The sequence below is a fragment of the Chelmon rostratus genome, chromosome 23 (genome assembly GCF_017976325.1).
Source record: "Chelmon rostratus isolate fCheRos1 chromosome 23, fCheRos1.pri, whole genome shotgun sequence".
Lineage (NCBI taxonomy): Eukaryota > Metazoa > Chordata > Actinopteri > Chaetodontiformes > Chaetodontidae > Chelmon > Chelmon rostratus.
The window spans coordinates 7,356,915-7,376,745 of NC_055680.1; the positions used below are offsets into that span (position 1 = coordinate 7,356,915).

Genomic DNA, 19,831 nt, shown 5'->3' on the forward strand with positions numbered 1-19,831 from the left:
CCTTACTCCATCCCTCCAAAAAATGCACAGCCACGCAATCCACCACTCAATGTCCATCACCCTTCCTCCAACTCTCTCCTCTCCTGACCTACCTCTTTTCCATCTCATCCCTCCATTCCTCAGTCACCAACTCATTCCTTCCTCTCTCTGCTTTCAATTCCCATCATGCGAAATAACCAGGCAGTTCCAAACTATTCCATTAATCCTCAAACTCTGTTCATGCATTCCAACTTCCTTACTTTTCCCTCAACTTTTGCAATCCAGGAATTGAGACATTCTTGTGCTGCACAGAAGTCACAGGGAAAAGGTCAGTGGGATAGTCTGACATACAAATAAGAGACAACAGAGACCAGGAACCAACATCTTAGATGGTGCTGCGTTTAGGCTACTAAAACACTTATTGAGTGATATTGAGATAGTCATTATGTCTCATCTCATGCTTGAAAAGTAGACTTTTTCCAATATGTATTCAAGAACACAATCTTTCCCAAACCTTAACAAAGTGCTTTGATTTGCCCAAACACAACCATGCTTTAGATGCCAGGCGCAGATAAGCATGGACTGAAAATAAATTGTAATTGGGACAGTATTAAGAGTTGAATTGTGAAGAGATTTAAGGTCATCTCTCTGAATCTCCATCTCTCTGTCCTTCCCAAATCCTCACCCCGACACCACCGCCATTTGTTTCTCCCCCTTCCTCCACTCCAGCCGAGCAGACCGTTTGGGACATGTCGCTAATTAACAGCATCAACGATGCCTGGTTGCCACAGGGACTGCCCGAAACCGCTGGCGGCACAGCGGTAAACAAATGGAATGTGTCATAAATGCCAACACGCGTGCACCCATGTTGTTGCCGTCTTTCTGCCGCACACACACACAAACACAGGGGCGAGCGGACACGCACGCGCAGGCTAACACATGGTGGGAGGAACAGCATCGCCATGCGCACACACATGCAAATACTTGGCTGGAGAATTAGGAACGCACACCCAAACAAAGTCACACAAACACATACGCGAGTGCGAGATCCACACATGCACACACAGGCTTTGAGTGTCACAGCATCGGCTCGCCATGTCTGGGGATACGGGATGATTAATCGCACTCTGTACAGATGGCCACGCTGGGGAGAGAAGGGGAGAAGAGGAAAGCTGTCCTCGCTGTCTCCCAGCATCCGTCTACCATTTCTCCCTCTCTTACTTCCTTTCATTGGCTCCTCTCCCTACTGCTCTCTGTTGACCCTTACTCTCTCTGCTAGATTTATGAGTGGCTCTCAGAGACTCGCTGTCTTGGCAAGGTGTCTACATGACCCGCATTAATGACATTCAGTCTTTTCTATCTATTCTAAATGTCTTATCAAATGCACACACGCAATCACTCTCTTTCCAAAGGAATCTAAACGCCTCAGCCCACACAACACTCACATGCACAAACCATTAAAATGTGCTACTTGCCAAAAAGTGAACACAAGCACACTACATATAATTTCACTCTCCCTTTGAGCACACCACCCTGCTGCTCAGCCTACACCTCTGAAAAGCTGGAATATCCAACCTGAGCAGGATAATGATGCCGATGGCACCAAAGGGAGCAATGAATTGTATTAACGCTGAGTCACCCTCGTCTGGACTCTGTCATTTAGACATAAAAATAAGACAAAATGTTGCCATTTGGACATAAAATAAGAGAAGACACTGCAGGTCTTGAAATGTAAGAGTGGAGGTTCTGCATGCAGCTTAGAACTGAGACTAAAAGCTTCAGTACATCCAGGCCCAGTGGGTTTAAAATAGAAAGTGCAGCACATGCTAGCTAAACCTCTATTTCTATTGAACTGGACACTGGTTTTGTGAAAAGAAAAAGAAAATCCTTTTCTCCACAGTCATATGTATCACCACCATCCAAGCCGGCCGACACCAGCGAAGGTCTATCACAGCGCACCGCAGAGACATCCAGCTGACTTCACTTTGGCTTCAGGCTTACATGGCACTGAGTGAACTCAGGTGTCTTGAGATTTTGCTTTATTATAAAAAATGAAAGGTCAAAGAAGATTTTATTGAAGTATAATGCCACCGCTGAGGTCCTCTGCCCCTGCTGAGCTAGTTTTAAAAATGCTATAAAGTGGGGAAAGGTGCAGGGAAAGGGAACATGTGTGATATGGAGACCCACCTTGTTAGTGCAGCCCTGGCTCGATGTTGGACCGTGCCCTTAAGATGGAAATTTATATCCTGGGGTGAAACTTTTCTTTCAGAGTTCATGACAAATTTTTGCTGCCTGCCCTATCATATGGAATCTGCCACCAAAGCAATTATAGACTCTTTCAGTATATAGTTCTAATCAATTAATAAATCTATTAAAATGTGTAGAAAGCAGTTCTGTAGGTTAGACATCAATTTCAATGGTGGCACACTGCATATACATCGATAGACAGCCTTCTGGTCCACAGAATGCTTAAGAAAACAATTCAATTTACGAATTGATTCTAATTAAAAAGAGTTGTTGGCAAACTTCAGGTATCAATTAGCAGTTATACAACATCACCTGCTACGAAATCCTGAAGCTATTTACAAAGATAATGTGCTCTAAACACGCTAACAACCATCAAATAGCCGTACAACATTTAGTCTGCTGCAATGTATTCCGGTCTTTTTCTTGTGGAAAATATGTTATTAAATGACAGCACCAGGCTTAGTGTGACATTTCTTGGCTCGGCTGATAATTGAATGTTGGGATATTGTCAGTTTAGTGGCTTCATCCCAGGCGGCGTCGACCACATTACACCCACACGTCATCGTTCAGCCAAGCTATTATTGTACATTGTCCATGACGCTCCGCTGCACAGGGTGGCTTCAGCATGACCTGACATCAGGGCGCTGGACACTGACCTACACAGCCGGCCTAAATATTCAATTACAGCTCCAGGAGATTAAAAAAAATAACAACACAAGCAGCTTTTCAGGAATTCAGGAGGACATTTTTATGAAATAATAAACTAAAGTGTTGAAGTGTTTTGGGGGGGTAGAGTCCGAGGGTCATGAAATTCATTCAGCTCATGCATGACATCAGGAATTGACCGAGAAAACACCAAAAACTGGAGTAAGGATGTCTACCATGGTATGCCAGTAAAGCAGCGAAGAGGAAACACATTCATGTGATGAAGAATGGACACTCTGCAACCTGTGAGCCTGAAGCGAGCACATTAGACAGGCAGAGCAGACAGAAAGGTAGAGACAGGAATGTGAATGGGAGCTAATGGGGATAATATGGAGATGGAAAACAAATGGTACTGCTGCGGGGCTGGAGCGAAAACCCCTGCTATCTATTCAAAATGTAGATGCTGTTCATTTTGTTGGTGAACTCCCGTCTAGTTCGCATCCTGTCCGGACTCTGAGAATTTCAACATTATTTAACTCAACAAAAATTTTTTTTAATAAGCCGTCCGAGCTTCGGGAGCTTGTGTTTGCCCAGTCAGCCAATGAGCAGAAGAGCTAATGGATTTCAAGACGGCGGCAACAGGTAAGCCCAGGCAGAGGAGACATTATTCTACATGTGTGGGAGGGATCCAAGTGCACGTGCAGCCTGTAAACAAAAACATAAGGTGGCCTTCAGACATCGCGGGATAATTGACTGCACATTAACATGGCGTGCTAGGCAGAGGACAGAACAAGGAACTCAAGCTACAGCTGAATCTGCTCTATATCTTATTAAATTACACGTCACTTTAATACGGTTGGTTTCACGTACAGCATACGGGCGAGATAAGAGCTTTAGTCAAAATCCAATTCTCGCTTAATTGCTAATGTTCCTACTAATTTTATTTTAATTGCCTTTATCCCAGCAATGTCCACTGAAAAATCTGTTGAACCAGTCGGACCAGCTCTAATCCACTGCCATGAGAGAAGTGGCTGCGTTTCCCCCAGTGCTGCACACGTTCTGGTCATTACGGCTGGCTGATTTCGCCGGTCACTGGTGATGTCTATGGATCAGCTAAATGGGATTCGAAAATGAATTAGATTAGGTGGCTTTTCCCGGCTTATTCTTCTTCCGTCTCCTCCCCCTTTTTCCCCACTGTATCTGTCACTCCAGTCCTCATTTTCCTGTCTCCTCCCTTTGCCCTTCTCATTGACTTTCTTGTCATGCATAATAGTAGTTTGCTTTTTATTATACTGCTCATATACTCCTAATAATTCGGCCAGATTGCCCAGTGCTCCCAGACTTCTCATCAGTCCTTGATTTCAAATTATCCTTTCGCACTGTAGAAACAGCTGTACTTTTTCCATTCATAAAGCAGATTGGAGCAGCAGTGCAATATTGATTACTTTACTTATATCTTGTTTGAACTATAGCTGGTGTAGAGTGTTTTCTCTACACAGTCCATCAAAAAAGAGCCAAAAAACAGCTGCCATGGTGTTTTAGCAGATTCTTTTAAAAATGGGAGCGTGTTACATTGATCCTTTCTGCACTCTGACGACCAGATGATTTCAGGTCTGCTTTTAAGATTTCTTTTAAGTCGCAGCATGGCTTGGCTCTTGCTTCCACTGACCTTTAAACTCTCTATGTACCACTCAACTCCCCGAAGTCCTCAGCTGCTGCTTTCACGCTCATTTTAAATTCAACACAAAAGGAGAATTGGCGGTGGAGTTTTTGCCACTAGACCACCATACTGACTGTGGCTCCGTCGAGTCAAAACCAAATGTGGAGGAGCAGCGCTCAGAGGAGCAGCGCTCAGAGGAGCAGCGCTCAGCGTCTGAAGCCACTTCCCCAGACACCTCACATGTGCTTCCCTCAGTTATTTTAAACTGAGGCTTAAAACTTTTCTGTATACGTCTTTTTAAATCCTATTCATATGTATCTTTTTAAGTTGTTTTGTGTTTATTCCGTATTTTATCTTAATGCTTTACATTTCTTATGTTAAACACTTTTAACTTTGTTGTTGTCTGACAAGAAATTGCAGACCAGATGGGATCAGGTCACTTTCACCAGTTTAAACTCAAGCTCTCTAACAGCTAAGCTTTTAAAGTCTTCATTTTCTCCTGTGTTGTCTCAATTTCAGTAGTTTTAAGTGAATCTCTCCTACTTTCTGCCAGTTTATTTCATGCTGATATCAGTAAAGCACTTTGCAAAACCCAAAAAGCATTCGCTGGTTTTTAAGATGCAGGGATGCAAAAACTTAAAGGTTAAAAAGAGGCAACTGAATTATAATACCTTCTCAAAATAGCCTTCTTAATGGACTTAAAAACACGGTATGTAATAAAATGTAAAAACCATTAGCACTCCTCCTAAAATAAATAGTTGGTTTGATCATATACTCAGTTTTGTGCCTGTATTTCAGCTCTATTTCTGTTCTCCTTCTTTCATCTCTGCATGCCGCTGTCTTTTTTTCCCCCCAATAAAATAGAAGCCCTGTGGGAAGTGACATTTCACAGCCCAACAGGGAGAAATAATCAAAAAGGACAAAATGCTAACACAGACTTCCTTTTCTTCTCCTCGTTTACTCTATTACTACCTTGAGCAGCCTCTCTGCTCTCAAAAACCTCTCTGGTCCCCGGGTCACCCCTCTTTCCTTCCACATCCTCTCTGCTCGACCTGTCAGCAACCCCTCCTCACCTGTTTGCTGCTTATCCCCCACCCTCACCACCCCGGAGTCTGCTTGCTTCTCATTCTGGCTGTTTAAAGTCAGCTTTCAGAGTTACACTCTGTCCCTCGTTCACCTTTCCAGGCGCTCGCTGCACCGCTTCTCGCCACGGCTTCCCTCACCTCGTCCCTCCCCGCTCTTTTCTCCCCCTGTTTATCCCTCGCTCTCCGTCTCCTTTCTATTTGCTGTCTCTCCTGCGGGTGCCGCGTCGTAAACATTTCGTATCCCACGGCGATTTGAAGTGCGCTCTTTTTAATGCGAGCCAACTGTCGCGCACAAATGCGCACGCACGCCTCTAGCTATGTGACCAAACCTTTACAGCGAGCTGTACGTCGGCAAAGAAAAACCCAAATGCCCACTTGCTGGGAAACACACACACACACTCAGCGTCACTTGAAGCTGACAAGCCTGATATGTTTACTGGCGCAATAATAAAAACTTTCATGTGTATGCCGATAGGTCTAAAACTGCTCACGGTACAGGCCACCACACACACTGATACACACTCTTAGATAAACACACCCCACAGTGTTTCGTGTAAACAGACCCTTCTGGTGGTCTCCCTCTCCCCATCACTCCTCTCAATCTCTCCATCTTTTGATGGCCCTCTTCTTTTTTCCACCTCTAGCTGTTTCTCCCCATGCCTCTCTCTCTCTCTTTCGCTCGCCCTGTGCGTCATCGCCCCCTCACTCTCTCTCCCTCTCTCTCTCTCTCTCTCCCCATATCTGTCTGTCCATTCCTTTCTTCTCTGCCTTCACTCTACAGAGGGCTCTTCATTTCACTGGAACGATGGATGAGAGGCTGAGGCCATCTGCAAGAGCTGATAAAACCACCCTCACAGACACACACGCACATACACACACACATACCCTTGCAGATACTGACATACATACAGATGCAGAAACAAGGACACGCACGCATACAGAGATGCAGATGCATCACTAAACCTGTAAAAGCACACTGCAGCGAGCACACACTGGGGAAAAAAAGTGTAAACACAGCATTAGGCACAAAGAGACACACACACACACACACACACACACACACACACACACACACACCCACAACAGCCAGACAGCGGTTATGTAGGACACATGCGCTGAAACCTCTTAGACATATTCTGCATGTCAAGAGGGAGAGAAAGAAAAGAAAATGAGGGAGAGATGAGATGAAAGGAGATGCCAAAAAAGTGTAAAATTAACTAGATGAGAGCTGGAATAAAGATGAGCAGGGAAAGAGTTGAGGAACCGTGGGGGTCAGGGAGGGAGGGTGAAAAGAGATGTGCGAGCGATGGAGGGTGGCGAAATGATGAAGGTGCGGGGAGGAGGAGGAGGAGAGGCGGGAGGGATGGACAAGAACAGCGTGGAGGACAAACTATGCGGAGAGAGACGAAGTGAAGGGAAAGCTGACGGGTTGGTCAGCGTGTCGGAAGATGACATGGTGAGCTTTGGTGAAAACAGATTGATTTGAAAACAAAAGAAAAAAACTGAGCCGCTTACACTCAAGTCGAACAAGTACAATCCTGAGAGAACAATGGCTTCACAGTGGCAAATCTGCATCCACAGTTGAACTAACGGCTTGAGCGTCTCTAGGACCAATCACTGTACAATGATCATTAGCAGTACTTACACTATATATATATACTCTATGCACCAATCTATCCATTAATAATATATTCCATCTCTATAATTAAGCTACATATTGAGAATGAAGTTCTGTGTTGAGGGGAAACAATGGCCAAACAGAGCCACTTCTCTGTCTAACTGGTCCAACATGAGGTCTCACACTCCATTAATTGTAATTTTACTTTTCAGTGATCAGAAAGACCAAGGATTGATGTGCAAGCCGGGGCGCTGACAGACACCATCTCTGCATTATAATACGCCTGCTCGTTTCAACAGTTCAGGAACAAAGGCCTGCCGTGGCTCCGGTCATACTAATGCAGGGCCGCTGGAGGACATGGGGGACTTTTTACAATGGCTACCACCAAAAAAGAATCCAGGAGGCCTTCTCCACTCGTTCTCTTTTTCCATTAACATGCATCGAATGACTTGTCTGCCAGTCCAAGTAGCCACGCTCTCAGAGGGAACAAGCGACTGCTGTCACTAATGTAAAATAAAAGTTGTGACTTTGCCTAAGAAAATGAGGTCAGACTCATGTTGTGCTTAGGCTGATTTTTCTCTACGCTGCCTTGGCAGCTGAGGGTCACATACATCACATATATTCTCAAAATTGGCCTCAATAGAAATGACTTTAAGCGAGTCAACTTGGTTGGTTTACTGATACAAAGCACCACAGTGCCAGATTTGACAGGCCATGCTATACTCCATAGATAATACATGTGCTATACTACATTTGGAGTTCACAGAACTAGTCTACTACAGTATTTGTAGCCTTTAATTTAGCATATAATCGGCCCTCGCTCACCAGCTTGCTTACTCCTTATTGAGGCTTTTTTTAAAATCTCAAATATTTACCATGAAATCATTAGCGAGAGTCAGTCCTGTGTTGGTTCACGCTGCTCGACTGAAAGCATATCAGGCTACGTCATGTCAGTTATGAAGTCTTAGGAGAAAACTAGAGTTTGATAATTACTACAGTTTCTCTCAATCGAGTCTTAGCTCTTCAGCACGTACTACCAGCCTTTTAAACCGACCATCTTTAACCTAATTCCAGCCGACTTAACCATCCCTCCAATGATTTACATCTGATCATTTCACAAATTAGATCAGAGCCCGATGTCCTAAAATCCAATAAATGGAACTATAAATGTAATTCAAGTGTTAATGGGGTGACGGGAGAACTATTCTTCCGAAAATTGTGAAAGAAAATCCTAAAAAAAAAAAAAAATTACAGCTTTTGATGCTGAGAGATCTGCAATTTTGAGCCCCTGGATATTTTTCTTCTTTAAAGAATAAAGAAAACACTTTCAGGGGAAAGGTATTCTCAGAAAATGATTGCATGTTCATTTTAAGAACATACTGGATTGAATGCTCACTGAAAAAATATTTCCTCCTTCGCTCCCTCCAGCTCCCTCGTATCACTCCTACTCGAAAAAAAAAACACAATTAATGGTCCGCACACACAACTGAGAATTGCTCCAAATTAAGCACAGTTATGTTGCGCGCTGTTCGCAAAATAAAACGCTGACTCGCAAAGCCTTCGCTAACGTACAAGGTGCCTGATTAACACTGACACACACACAGTGCAGACAAGGGGACTAGCTGATTTAAGCATACAGCCTGTATGTGTCCTAATGTGAACGCACACAGGCATGTATTCCTCCACCCCACACACACACACACACATAAACATGCACACACACAGAAAGATGAGATTGGTAAACAAGCGTCTGAGAGACTGGAGAAAAGAAAATAATTACAGGATAAAGAGAGCGTCTGTGAGAGACAACACAGACAAGAAGCCTGAAGATATGAAGACAGTGCAGACAGAGAGACTGTAGAGAGGGAGATGAAGAGAAAAGAGAAAGGGGGAGGGAAGGGACAAAGTGGCATCCAGGTATATAAAGAAGAGCGAGAGAGCGGAAAAGGGGAAACAGGGGACCAGGTGTATATAAAGAGAAGGAAGAAGACATCTGATTTAGAAATAAATGAGTTAGAGGGGCGATGGAGGAATGGAGGAGAAGATTTCCATAGAGAGCAATGGAAGGAGGGAGACTGAGAAAGGCTGCAGTGATGTAAGAGGACGGAGACAATGAGAGTACACATAAATGGAAAGGGGAAGGGGGGGGGGCTGAGAGGGAAAAACGACAGAACAAGAGCATAAAAATGTGATGAAAAAAAGCAGAAAGTGAAGGGAGACCTGCAAAAACAAATCAGCAACACGAGAGAGAGGGGTGAGGAGAAAGAGAGGAAGAAGAATGAGGGAGGTAGAAACCGGGGAGGAGAGGAAGGAGCAAAAATAGACAAGAGGTACAATGTGGAAAAAAAAAAACAGGGCGAAAGAAAACATGGAAAGAAATGTGAAGCCGCAAAAACAAATCAAGTGACAGAGCAGAAGGAGAGAGGGAACGAGGGAGAGAGAGATGAGAAATGATGGCGAGGGAGAGAAAGAGTGAATAATAACTAGAAAGGAAAACTAGCACGGAGGAAAATATGAAATGGAAGAGGGGAGATGGGAGGGAGATAGCGACAGAACAGATAGAAAGAGAAAACAAAGGAGGAATGATAAATGAGAACAGTTACGAGGAAGGGAGGAGAGAGCGGATCGGCTGGAAAAACAACACGAACGACAGGAATATGAGGCTGGGAGGAGGCTCGACGACAGCGGGGACATTCAATCACAGACACACTAACGCACCTGTATGCATGCGGACACCTGTATATAAAAGCGTTGCCCACGAACATAAACACAGATGCAAAAACAGGAGGGAACTGATAAAGTGACAGCAGGAAGCGATGAGGGCAGATGGAACAGCTCCAGAGAAAAGGGTGCGAGGGATAACAGGAGGAAAAAGACATAGCGGGGTGGAGGGAGACACAGGATGGAGGAGAATAAGACATCTATTACTGTACGTCCAGTTATTTACTGAGGAAAAGCCTCAGCACAGAGAAGGTGTCTAATCTAGATATTTAGGATGCACATTAGGTTGTGAACGCTGCATTTTTTTCCCCTCAGCACTGGACCTAAATTTGTGTCCGCCTGCCTGTGAAAAATGGAAACGGACATATGGAAATTGGAAGAAAAAGTACTGCAGGCATGACCTTCAAACAGGAAATTACTCTTACAGCGATGTATGTAGCTTGCTATGTTTACAGTTCACAGCTTTTAATAATTCTTCGCCTTTCTCTTTACGCACAATTGTCAACATAGCCTTTTAGGCTGGACGTCAATATGATCCTGCAAAGTCAACTAAGTCGCTTCCACAATAAACTCAATTACACTATCGCTACTTCTTCTACAACTTGACGTGGTCCATTATAATCAAACCGTTATCGCAGACGTTTCAACTATTTCCGACTTAGTATGGTAGACTGGCACCTACAACAGACAGTTTTCACCAAGGCCAGGAAGGCAGGACCATGCATAAATATATCGTCAGATAGAGTAACATCAACGAAAGTGACAGGAAAAGAAAAAAAGTTCTTTTAAAGGTAATTCAGTGGTGCAAAATCACACTTGCTCTCGTCTAATTCAAGTGTCCGTGTCTGCACAGCACAACGTTGTGACACGGTGCAAGAAAAATGACCTTTGGATCTTTTATTATTAGGCCATGCCATTTTTCGAATGTCACCAGTTATCACGCTGCTCAAGTTACATCTTAACTCGACGTTGTAAGGAACTTGCCGGGTGGAACACGTTTGCAGTAAGTTAGAGCTCTCAAACTAAGCCGGGTGGGAACTCAGGCGTAGCGGGTGCAACAGTCCGCAGACATGGCAGCTCCTGCTGCTATTCTGGACCTACAGGTTATTTCTGAATTCATGCTTTAAATTCTAAATGATTGTTTCTCTCAAAGAAATGCTGGAATTTCTGCTTAAAAATGTTGTCATGAAACTCATTTGCTCTACTGTTATTCCTCTGTGACATGTATCCATTTGCTATTCCCGCTGCAACAGATCAATTTTCCAATAGAAATGATTTAACATCTTTCCCAAAAATTGAAACAGGTAATGATTGCTGCTCTCATCACAGGGAGGAGTTCTATCTCATTGCGAGTGACTGCAGACTGAGTAACAGCAATGATCCCAAGAAATCTATTGCATTGATTGGCTGTAATAGTTGGGATTTCCTTTACGACACGTGGAACCAGGAGCAGTTAAACTGGAAATTGAGAGTGTGACAGAGCATTTCACAGAGTGTGCTCAAGCATGTTTCCCCAATTTTCAATAAGCTTTGGTCTTTGAATGGCAATAGATTTCAGGTTTTAGCACTTTAGACTCTCCTGAATGAGCTGCAGGAACAGGATGGAAAACAAGCCTTACTGTATCGACTCATACGTGCAAAGCAATTAAAAAGAGAGAGAAAAAAAAGACAATACAATCAGGGGCCAGAGACGAAACATTACTCAGCACTTTCAATTCTTAAATATTTGTTAATAAAATGTTTCTGACTCCATATTATTACTAGTGATTTCTGTGCAGGTTGTATATCATTAGTAAAGATTTTTGTCTGGCTATTTTAATGAATGAAATTACACATGGTGGGATGACATGTAGAGAGAGGAGAGGGGAAGGGAAAGAAGGAAAAGAAAGTGAGACAGTAATTGGACAATACCACCTAATGCATGAGCAGAGAATTGAGTGTAGGGTGCTCTAATGGAGGAAAGGGAGAAATGTCACTCCATAAAATACAGGGCTAATTTGGGCCCATAATTGCCATGGTGATGAGTGGCAGAGAACGAGCAGGAAGTGGGGAGGGGTGGGGGGCACTGCAACATACTTAAAAATAGATGAGATTTGACCAGAGATTATGTGGAAAAACGGCAGAAGAAGTGCAGCTGGGAAAAGGACACAGCGACAGGTTCTTTCTGTCACACACCAGCACAACATACACTCGCAGAGACACACACTCTGCATCCAGTCAGCTCACGTCGGAGGCTCTCTACGCATGACCTTCTCAAGGTCAAAGGTGGCTTCTTTGGAAATTACACCCTGTACGGCCGCGTGTGTGTCTGTACCTGCGGTGCTGGTGGTTTGCCCTCCTGCAGGTGTGTGTTCACGGTGTTCTAACAACTGGTCAGGGGTCCTGGATGTTACTGGCGTTAACAAGGCGGCACGTGAACAGAGTCTGAACACATGTCGCTCGATTTTTCTCGAAAAATCCCTATTTTTCTCTTTCCTGTGCATTTCTCACTTGTCAAGTTTTAGTGTGCTTTTACACCTCTAGTTCAGGTTATTAGGTTGAGACCCACGGATAAAATGGAAAGTTTCCAATTGTCAAGTGAATTTGAAGCAAACTCCGTTGCAGAAAAAGAAAACAAAATGCAAATTAGACACATTTCCATCAACTGGTTTGGAGCAGAAGAACTCGGCTATGCAAAGAATACACATGGCTGTATTAAAACTGCATAAGAAGCAGAGTTTGTAAACTGGAAACAAAACCGGTTGTTTGCCAATCGCCAATAACCCCTGAAGGAGGAAAAACAAAACCAGTCGCCTTGAACATCTAAGAAAGAAAAACAGAGACGTCTTCAGGAATTTTCTTACAGAGGAATCAGCTTCTTCTCCTCTCAGAGCGAAATCAGCTGAACAGTCACGCCAGTTAAAGGTTTGCTTCGTCACAACTTGTTCAGAAGAGGTGTGTCCAACTTTTTCGAACAAGGTAAAAACCAGGGGTAAAAACTTTTTTGCAGTTTTTTGTGGGAATTTTTCCTTTTTCCATCAACCACGTCTAATGAGATCCTTCAAAATGTGCATAAATGTGCATTATGTAATCACTCATTTATACCCACTTTTTATGGGGGAACTGTTAAGCTCAACATACCTCTGTTGAGAATGTTTTACTATGTTCCATATTAAACTTTTAATAGTAATTTAGCTCCTGAACTCATGCACAGCATCAGAATCTGTTTGGAAGCTTGACTGTTTTATTGGTTTATTTGTTGCAGTCAAGCACAGAATAAAAATCAGACCAAAAACACTTGAAAAGGTTCACGTTTAGATGTCATTAACAGCATGTGACATTTTCAGGGGGGGAAAAAAAATAAAGTGTTGAGGAAGTAATTTGAAGGCAGAACTTTTGATTTGTTCAAACTTAACGAGCACAAAGCAACCCGAGCTCTTTCACCACCAATTACATAGGTGACTGCCTGCTTTGTTTATGTCAATGAAGAAAATGAAAGATAATGGCGACAAATCATGACACTGACAATGGGACGGGCTGACGTGGGGTGCAGGGTGTGTATGGTGTGCAAATGAAGGTGTATACGATGGTGTGTGAAGCAACACAAACACACTTCCTCTAATTAGGACTCAACCTATTTCCAAACTCAAAATTGTTCTTTGGAGGATACAGCGCACACACACGCAGACCCACAAAGAAACAGACAAGCTTACACATGCACGCGTACGCACGCACGCACACGCACACACACACACACACACACACACACACAGGCATTGTAAAATGTATTATTAATACATGAGTGACGCATGCAAATGTGTTCCAATAAAAGAAACAAACAACAGAAAGCTGCATGTTGGGGTGGGGCGGTGGAAATAGAGAGACAGATGTGAGTAACTGTGGTTGGCACATCGAGGCGACAAGACAATTTGATTTATGGGATGAATTATGGGATGGCAGCTAAATCCTTTTCTGATATTCAAATTTAGACTGATAAGGAATGGAAGACGGAGGGAAGCGGATGAAGAAGTCAGGTCTTGAAGCTCCCTCCAGGCTCTAAACACTGCCAGACTAGGGGCTCCCATTCCTCTCGAGCTACATGAGTTGCTTTTTTTTTTTCTTTCAAAGTCGACTGACAGTGGGAAGGAAGGAAAGACAGGAGGCAAAGTGTGGGACAGGAAAAGGAAGAAGTGAAATGAGGTGCAGAGTAACGGAGGAGGTGAATAATAGGAACACGGGGAGGAGAGGGGAACAGCAGGATTTGGCCTTATTACTCGCTGTCTTTGTGGAGACATGATGGGAATGTTAAAAGAGGCTGAGGGAAGAGGGGATGGGAGAGAGGAGATCAATGGATGGACGAGTGGATGGAGGGAGGGAAGGAAACATCTGCAAATAAGGTAGTAAGACATGAGGAATTAGCAGGAAAAGGCATGGGGTTTGGTAGGACTGACACACAGGAAGAAAAAGGGAAAGAGAGAGGAAGAGAGGGAGGATAGATGACATGGTCAGCCACGGCGGGGTGACGAACCACAGATAAATGGATGTACCTGTGAAAGAATGATGGATAAATCAGCAGATGGATGGTCAGACAAAAGAAGTGTGATCGCTGCTCTCTTTCTGATGCTATCAGATATGAAAAAAAATACACTCGACGCATCACATTCACTCCTCTACGTCTGTACAGTGTAAAAATCCATCAGACCCCCTCCGCGCTTCTGTTTTCCCCTGCACTGTACGACAAAGCCGTATTTCCCCCTCTTTACTTTACAGGAGTAACATGATTCGGGGCTTCAGTAAATTGTCCTCATCATCCACTTATCGCACTACGGGAGTAAAGGCTTCTCTGCTCGTGCTTCCTGGAATCAGCTTCACATCTCACCGAGCTACACTGATCACAGAGCTTACGCGCCAAAGGTTTGCGGGTATGTTGGATGTGAAGAGAGCCTGCCGGAGAAAAAACAGATTAAAATACAAAATGTCAAGGTGCTGCTTTAATACTCTCCCCCCTCTGTTTCCCTCCCTGCTTGCTTGATCCCAAAGCACGCAGTCCATCCCTCCCTGTCATTCTGTCAACAGGGCTGCCGCCATCCTCCTGCTATGACATCCATCACTCCTCATCCTCATCTCCCCATCCATCCCTGAGCCCGCGCCTCAGTCTTATTATTTTCCACCTCTGTACCTCTTCTCTCTCTGTCTTCCTCTTTGCCTATAGACGGTATTTTGCTAGCTCTGTTGCATGTTGTTTCACTTGTTAAAGCACATCTAGCAACTTGAATGTCAAAGCATGGCAAACAGTGCCATTTTTAAAGGAAATGCAGACAATATAGTCAGCACCTGACATACGTATGAGCTGAGATATTCCATTATCAACACAACATGCAAATTTTTCTCCAGTGTTTTGCTTCCAGGGCAGCAGCAAAGCTCCTTCACTCAGAGCTGCCAATTAAAAACTAACCTTGCATTAACCTAAATTAATATTTATATCATCACAGATAAATTAAAAATGTATATGAATTAGAGTAAATGACTGTTTACTTTTTAAATGACTTTTTTGTGAAATAAATCCTGAAAATATATATAACTTGCATAATTATCTTAAATGCAGCATGGAAACCAATGTCAAACTTGTAGTGACGTGTTTTCAATGCAAAGCTTGATACAAACCTAGAGAATCAGTTATTCACTGTAAAGAGATCTTTCAGCCTCAGGGGGCGCTAGATCAGCAGGCGTTCAGACCAGAAACAGGCTACGTTCAGGAACAGGTGGAAATACAAAGTCAGAAAGTGGGGTTGCATAGAGATGCCAAAACACTGCAGTGATTTATAATATCTAAGAGGATTTTACAACTCTGCAAATATATCACATGGACAATTATTCAATAATCTATCAAGTAGAGCTGCAGTACAATTGTAAAGCTGTGTACTAAGCTGTGTAGCATGAAAGCGGAGTTGCAAGCTCTGCTTTCTTTTTGATTTCATAATTTTAAATCAGTAGGTGATTTGAGGGGGGATTAGCGGGGATTCCAGACCCCTTGTTAACCTGCTCCCCTCCCCCTCTAGTTGAGAGTGTGCAGGGGCAGAGGGGATTGTTCAGTTGAATATGTTAGTCTAGTCTGCCTGATTCATTGATCCTTCATCTGACGGAGGTTTGTGCAAACCAGAATCTATGGACCCGACTACGGCTCTGATATACTGCATCAGTAGCCGAACTGTGCTGTGTATCAATTAATCCGCTGTCCATGGTGTTGATGTAGCAGAAAGATTTGTAATTGTTCTGTCAGTTCGTCTTGGATCGACAATATTCTCTAAATTATATATTATAATACTCAATTCTATACAATGTTGTAGCCTGTATCCTCTACAGAGAAGTCTCACCTTCATAATCAAAGTGACACGTAGCAACGTGCAGTCGCAGCAGAGCGAGAAGATCACAGACACACTGCTGCCTGTTACATTCCTATAAAATTTAGATGCACACTCAGAGTGTGAATTGATTTAAGAAGATTTAGTTGTCACATAAGTGGAAACTGCCTGCGCTGCAATGAACAGCACCAGTCATAGTGCCAGCACAGCGCAACAGCACGGGCTGCAACACTGCTATTGCGGGTCAGACCTTTAAATAAAAGCTGAGTAGCGGTTGTTCTTAATACTGCTCAGCGTCTCTCAGTGCACACAGTCTATCCTCCCTCATTTGCTTCCGTTGCTCTCTTGTATCCTCTTCGCCTTCTCTCGCTCTCTCCTCGCCTGCTCTGAAAGCTCCATTAAAAGCAGATGAGAGAACAAGACAGAAAGCCCTTCTGTGCCTTTGTCCTTTGTCTATTTTCTCCCCAGAACAGAAAATGAAGTCAAAGAGATGCAAAACACGGGCGTACCCATTACTGCTTTGACCTGTAGGATCTTTGCTTCTGTTTTGTTCACAAACACCCATCATTCTGCTCTCTCCACGCTCAGTGAAAGAAACTTTCTCCTCCTTGTCTTGATGCCTTGAGCTCCTCCTTTTCTGTCCACCCCCCATTTCCCATCTCTGCTCTGCTGTCTTCCTCACTTATTTGATGCTCCACTGCTATGTGCGAGATGGCAGATAGATTTTTGCCTTTATGGAAGAAGTAGCCTTTCCACTACAGTGTATGACTCCTGCCCCCTCCTGCTGACACACAGCAGCTCTTTTACACTGAGCGAGTGGCAGAGAGCATTTTGAACAGCGCTATCACCGCACGACTTTCAGTTCAAAGTTTAATGCCACTGCAGCATCCAAAAAACTCGGCTGTTCAGCCATTTGCTCCTCTAAGATTGTTGTGGGGCTTCTGTATCGACTCTGAAAAGGGCACAGAGGTGACTCCACGCAGCAAAGCTAATTATCCAAGTTGCTTTGGGTGCCTCAAGTGACCAGAAGTCCACAGCGTGACGACTTTCTCGCCCTCCTGGCTCTTCACCTTTCACTGCGTCACTCGGTTGCCGACATTGTCACATCCCTTCGGTAATAATTTATTCATCTGTCCCTCAAACGTGGCAATCCTCCATCCACGCTTTCCGGTGTTGATTGTGTTTGGTTCATTCATATTGCATGGTAATGGTTAGGGTCGCTGTGTTGACAACTTTCATAGCTCAACTGCTTGGCTAAATGGCGTATGAGAGGCAGAAAAAAAAGGGCAGGGTGGGGAAGAGAGATGGCGGAAAGATAGAAGGATGAGAGAAGGGAGTGTGAGATGGAAATGGGGGGAAGAGGGGGGAGAAGCAGTGCTTGAAGCAGGGGGGGGAGAGGATGTGGAAAATATGTACATTATTTTAAGACGAGTGCTAGGTGGGAGGGAAGAATGGAGCGACGCAGGGGGAGCTGAAGAGGGAAAATACAGGGTGGAAACGCGACAGAAAGTCCTTGAAGTGAGAAGGTCACAAGCTATTCCGTGGCTACTCTTCTCAGACAAGATACCGAGAAGAACACTAAACAGCGCACGCAGCTATTTTCACAGTGAGAGGTAATGCACCCTGAAACTGAGAATGCCACATAATGGGGATGTTATTTACATAGCTTATATTTTTGTGGGCTGCTTCCACAAACCAGGTGTGAATTTGAAATGTATGATGCTGATCTGAATATGGCTCAGAAAGCTAAATTCATCTGATTCACTGAGCCACACAAACTGTTAATAAACTAAAACAACTACCCCTGGGTGATAAATTAATGGACTCATAAGCAATTGAAATAAATCTGTGTGCACAACACGACCATTCATTTTTCCCCCTCCCTCTGAACCGAGAGACAGATGATTTGTTTGATTGGAAAGCCACCGGTGCAGGTCGAACTCCGTCACATCCAAGGAGTCAAAAATCACTATGTTAAGTCACCAGGCGGCAGTGGTAGTATTTTATTCACAGCATCTACGACGAGCCATAAGACCAGAGGGGGCTCCAGAAATTTATAGTTTCCCAATTGCAATAAATTTGACATGCAGGCGATGATATGAAAACATTGATCAGCTTCCCTTTATGTGCACTGCTCAGCTGCAGATTGCAGATTTCTGACAGAAAACAGAGAGCACACCGCAGATTACATGACTTGTTTTTTTAGCTTCTCTGCACTGTTAAAGAATTAATTTCCCTTCTATTCCCCTCAAGCAGAATCCTCCCACGTTTAGCAGAGTCTAGGCTACAGACCAAACATAACCCAGCCATAGCATAGAGCCCCCAAGGCTTTCCGAGCAACGTGCTCCGCTGAGGTCAAAATCACCGTTATCTCTCAACATTATCTTTAACACACGGTTCAGTTTCTTTTAATTCTGATAAATGGCTGTTTTATTCTCATTAAACCTTCTTCTTAATTCTAATCTGCCATTTTTATTGATTCAAAGCAGCTTTCAGTACCATTTATTTGAAAAGCACGCTTTGTGACACCGTTGAGGCCTATAAAAGCCAAAAGAGAATCAGCAAAGAGAGAAAACATGAAAGAAAGGGTGAGGACAGTGGGATGATAGGCGGAATAAAAGGGAGAAAAGAAGAGTGGGTGGGTGTACAGTCTAGGGTGAAGGGCAAAAGGACCTGACAGGAAAAAGCATCCAGGGATCAGACCTCATCAGCCAGAGAGAGAAGAGGGACACAATGAGAAACGGCATGTATGGCGTGTGGATATACTGTACAGCATATGTGCTGGTGGACGGACATGCAGCACTATATATTACATAGTGTATGAAAAAGATCATAGAGTGACCTTTGTGTCCTCTCATGTGAAATTAATGTCAAAGTCAATCACTGGTCCTCTCACACAAAACGCACATGGACACACACTCTCAATACCCATTGTCACAACAAGTATTCAAGCATGAAAGCATTTACAGTATGAACTAAATACAACTACATGCACATATATTCACCCCTTTCACAGAGAGATAAAGATGAGTTCAACCTCATTCAGTCATGCAGAGACACACACACATACATGCAGGGAAATCGTCCCACTCGCAGACCTCATATGGCAATGTGCTTTCATAATTGCAGCGCTGAGAGCTACCACACGGATCAATGTGACAGACCTATAATTCAAACGCTGGTTAATCTCTGCAGCTGTGTCTGTCTGCACATGTGATCACACATATGCAGCCGGACATTCTGTTATCTCGCATTACAACTAAAGCTCCATTAAGCGAATCAAACAACTGTTTGCGATGAGAAAGAGATGCCCGTAGCATAGATCGCACTGAGAATCAACAATTCACACAGCGGCTCTCCCAACATTCTGTTGGTTGCTCTCGCTTGCTGCTGTGTGTGGCTGATGACAACCTAACATCATGTGAACTTAAGCTCTCAAAAGCTGATGGTATGCTGCCTTCACAAGGCTAAATGTCAAATGAAGGCTACATTTGACATTTGGCACAGAAGAAGACTTTAATGTGATGCCACATTG

The 19,831-nt window shown here is 43.7% G+C and overlaps 1 protein-coding gene across 1 annotated transcript in view; it reads right to left on the reverse strand.

The window, feature by feature from the left end:
• The window catches only part of LOC121626256 (pyruvate carboxylase, mitochondrial-like), a 268,452-nt gene that overhangs the window by 166,595 nt on the left and 82,026 nt on the right, over window positions 1–19,831 (reverse strand). The gene's annotated exons all lie outside the window — the stretch shown is intronic.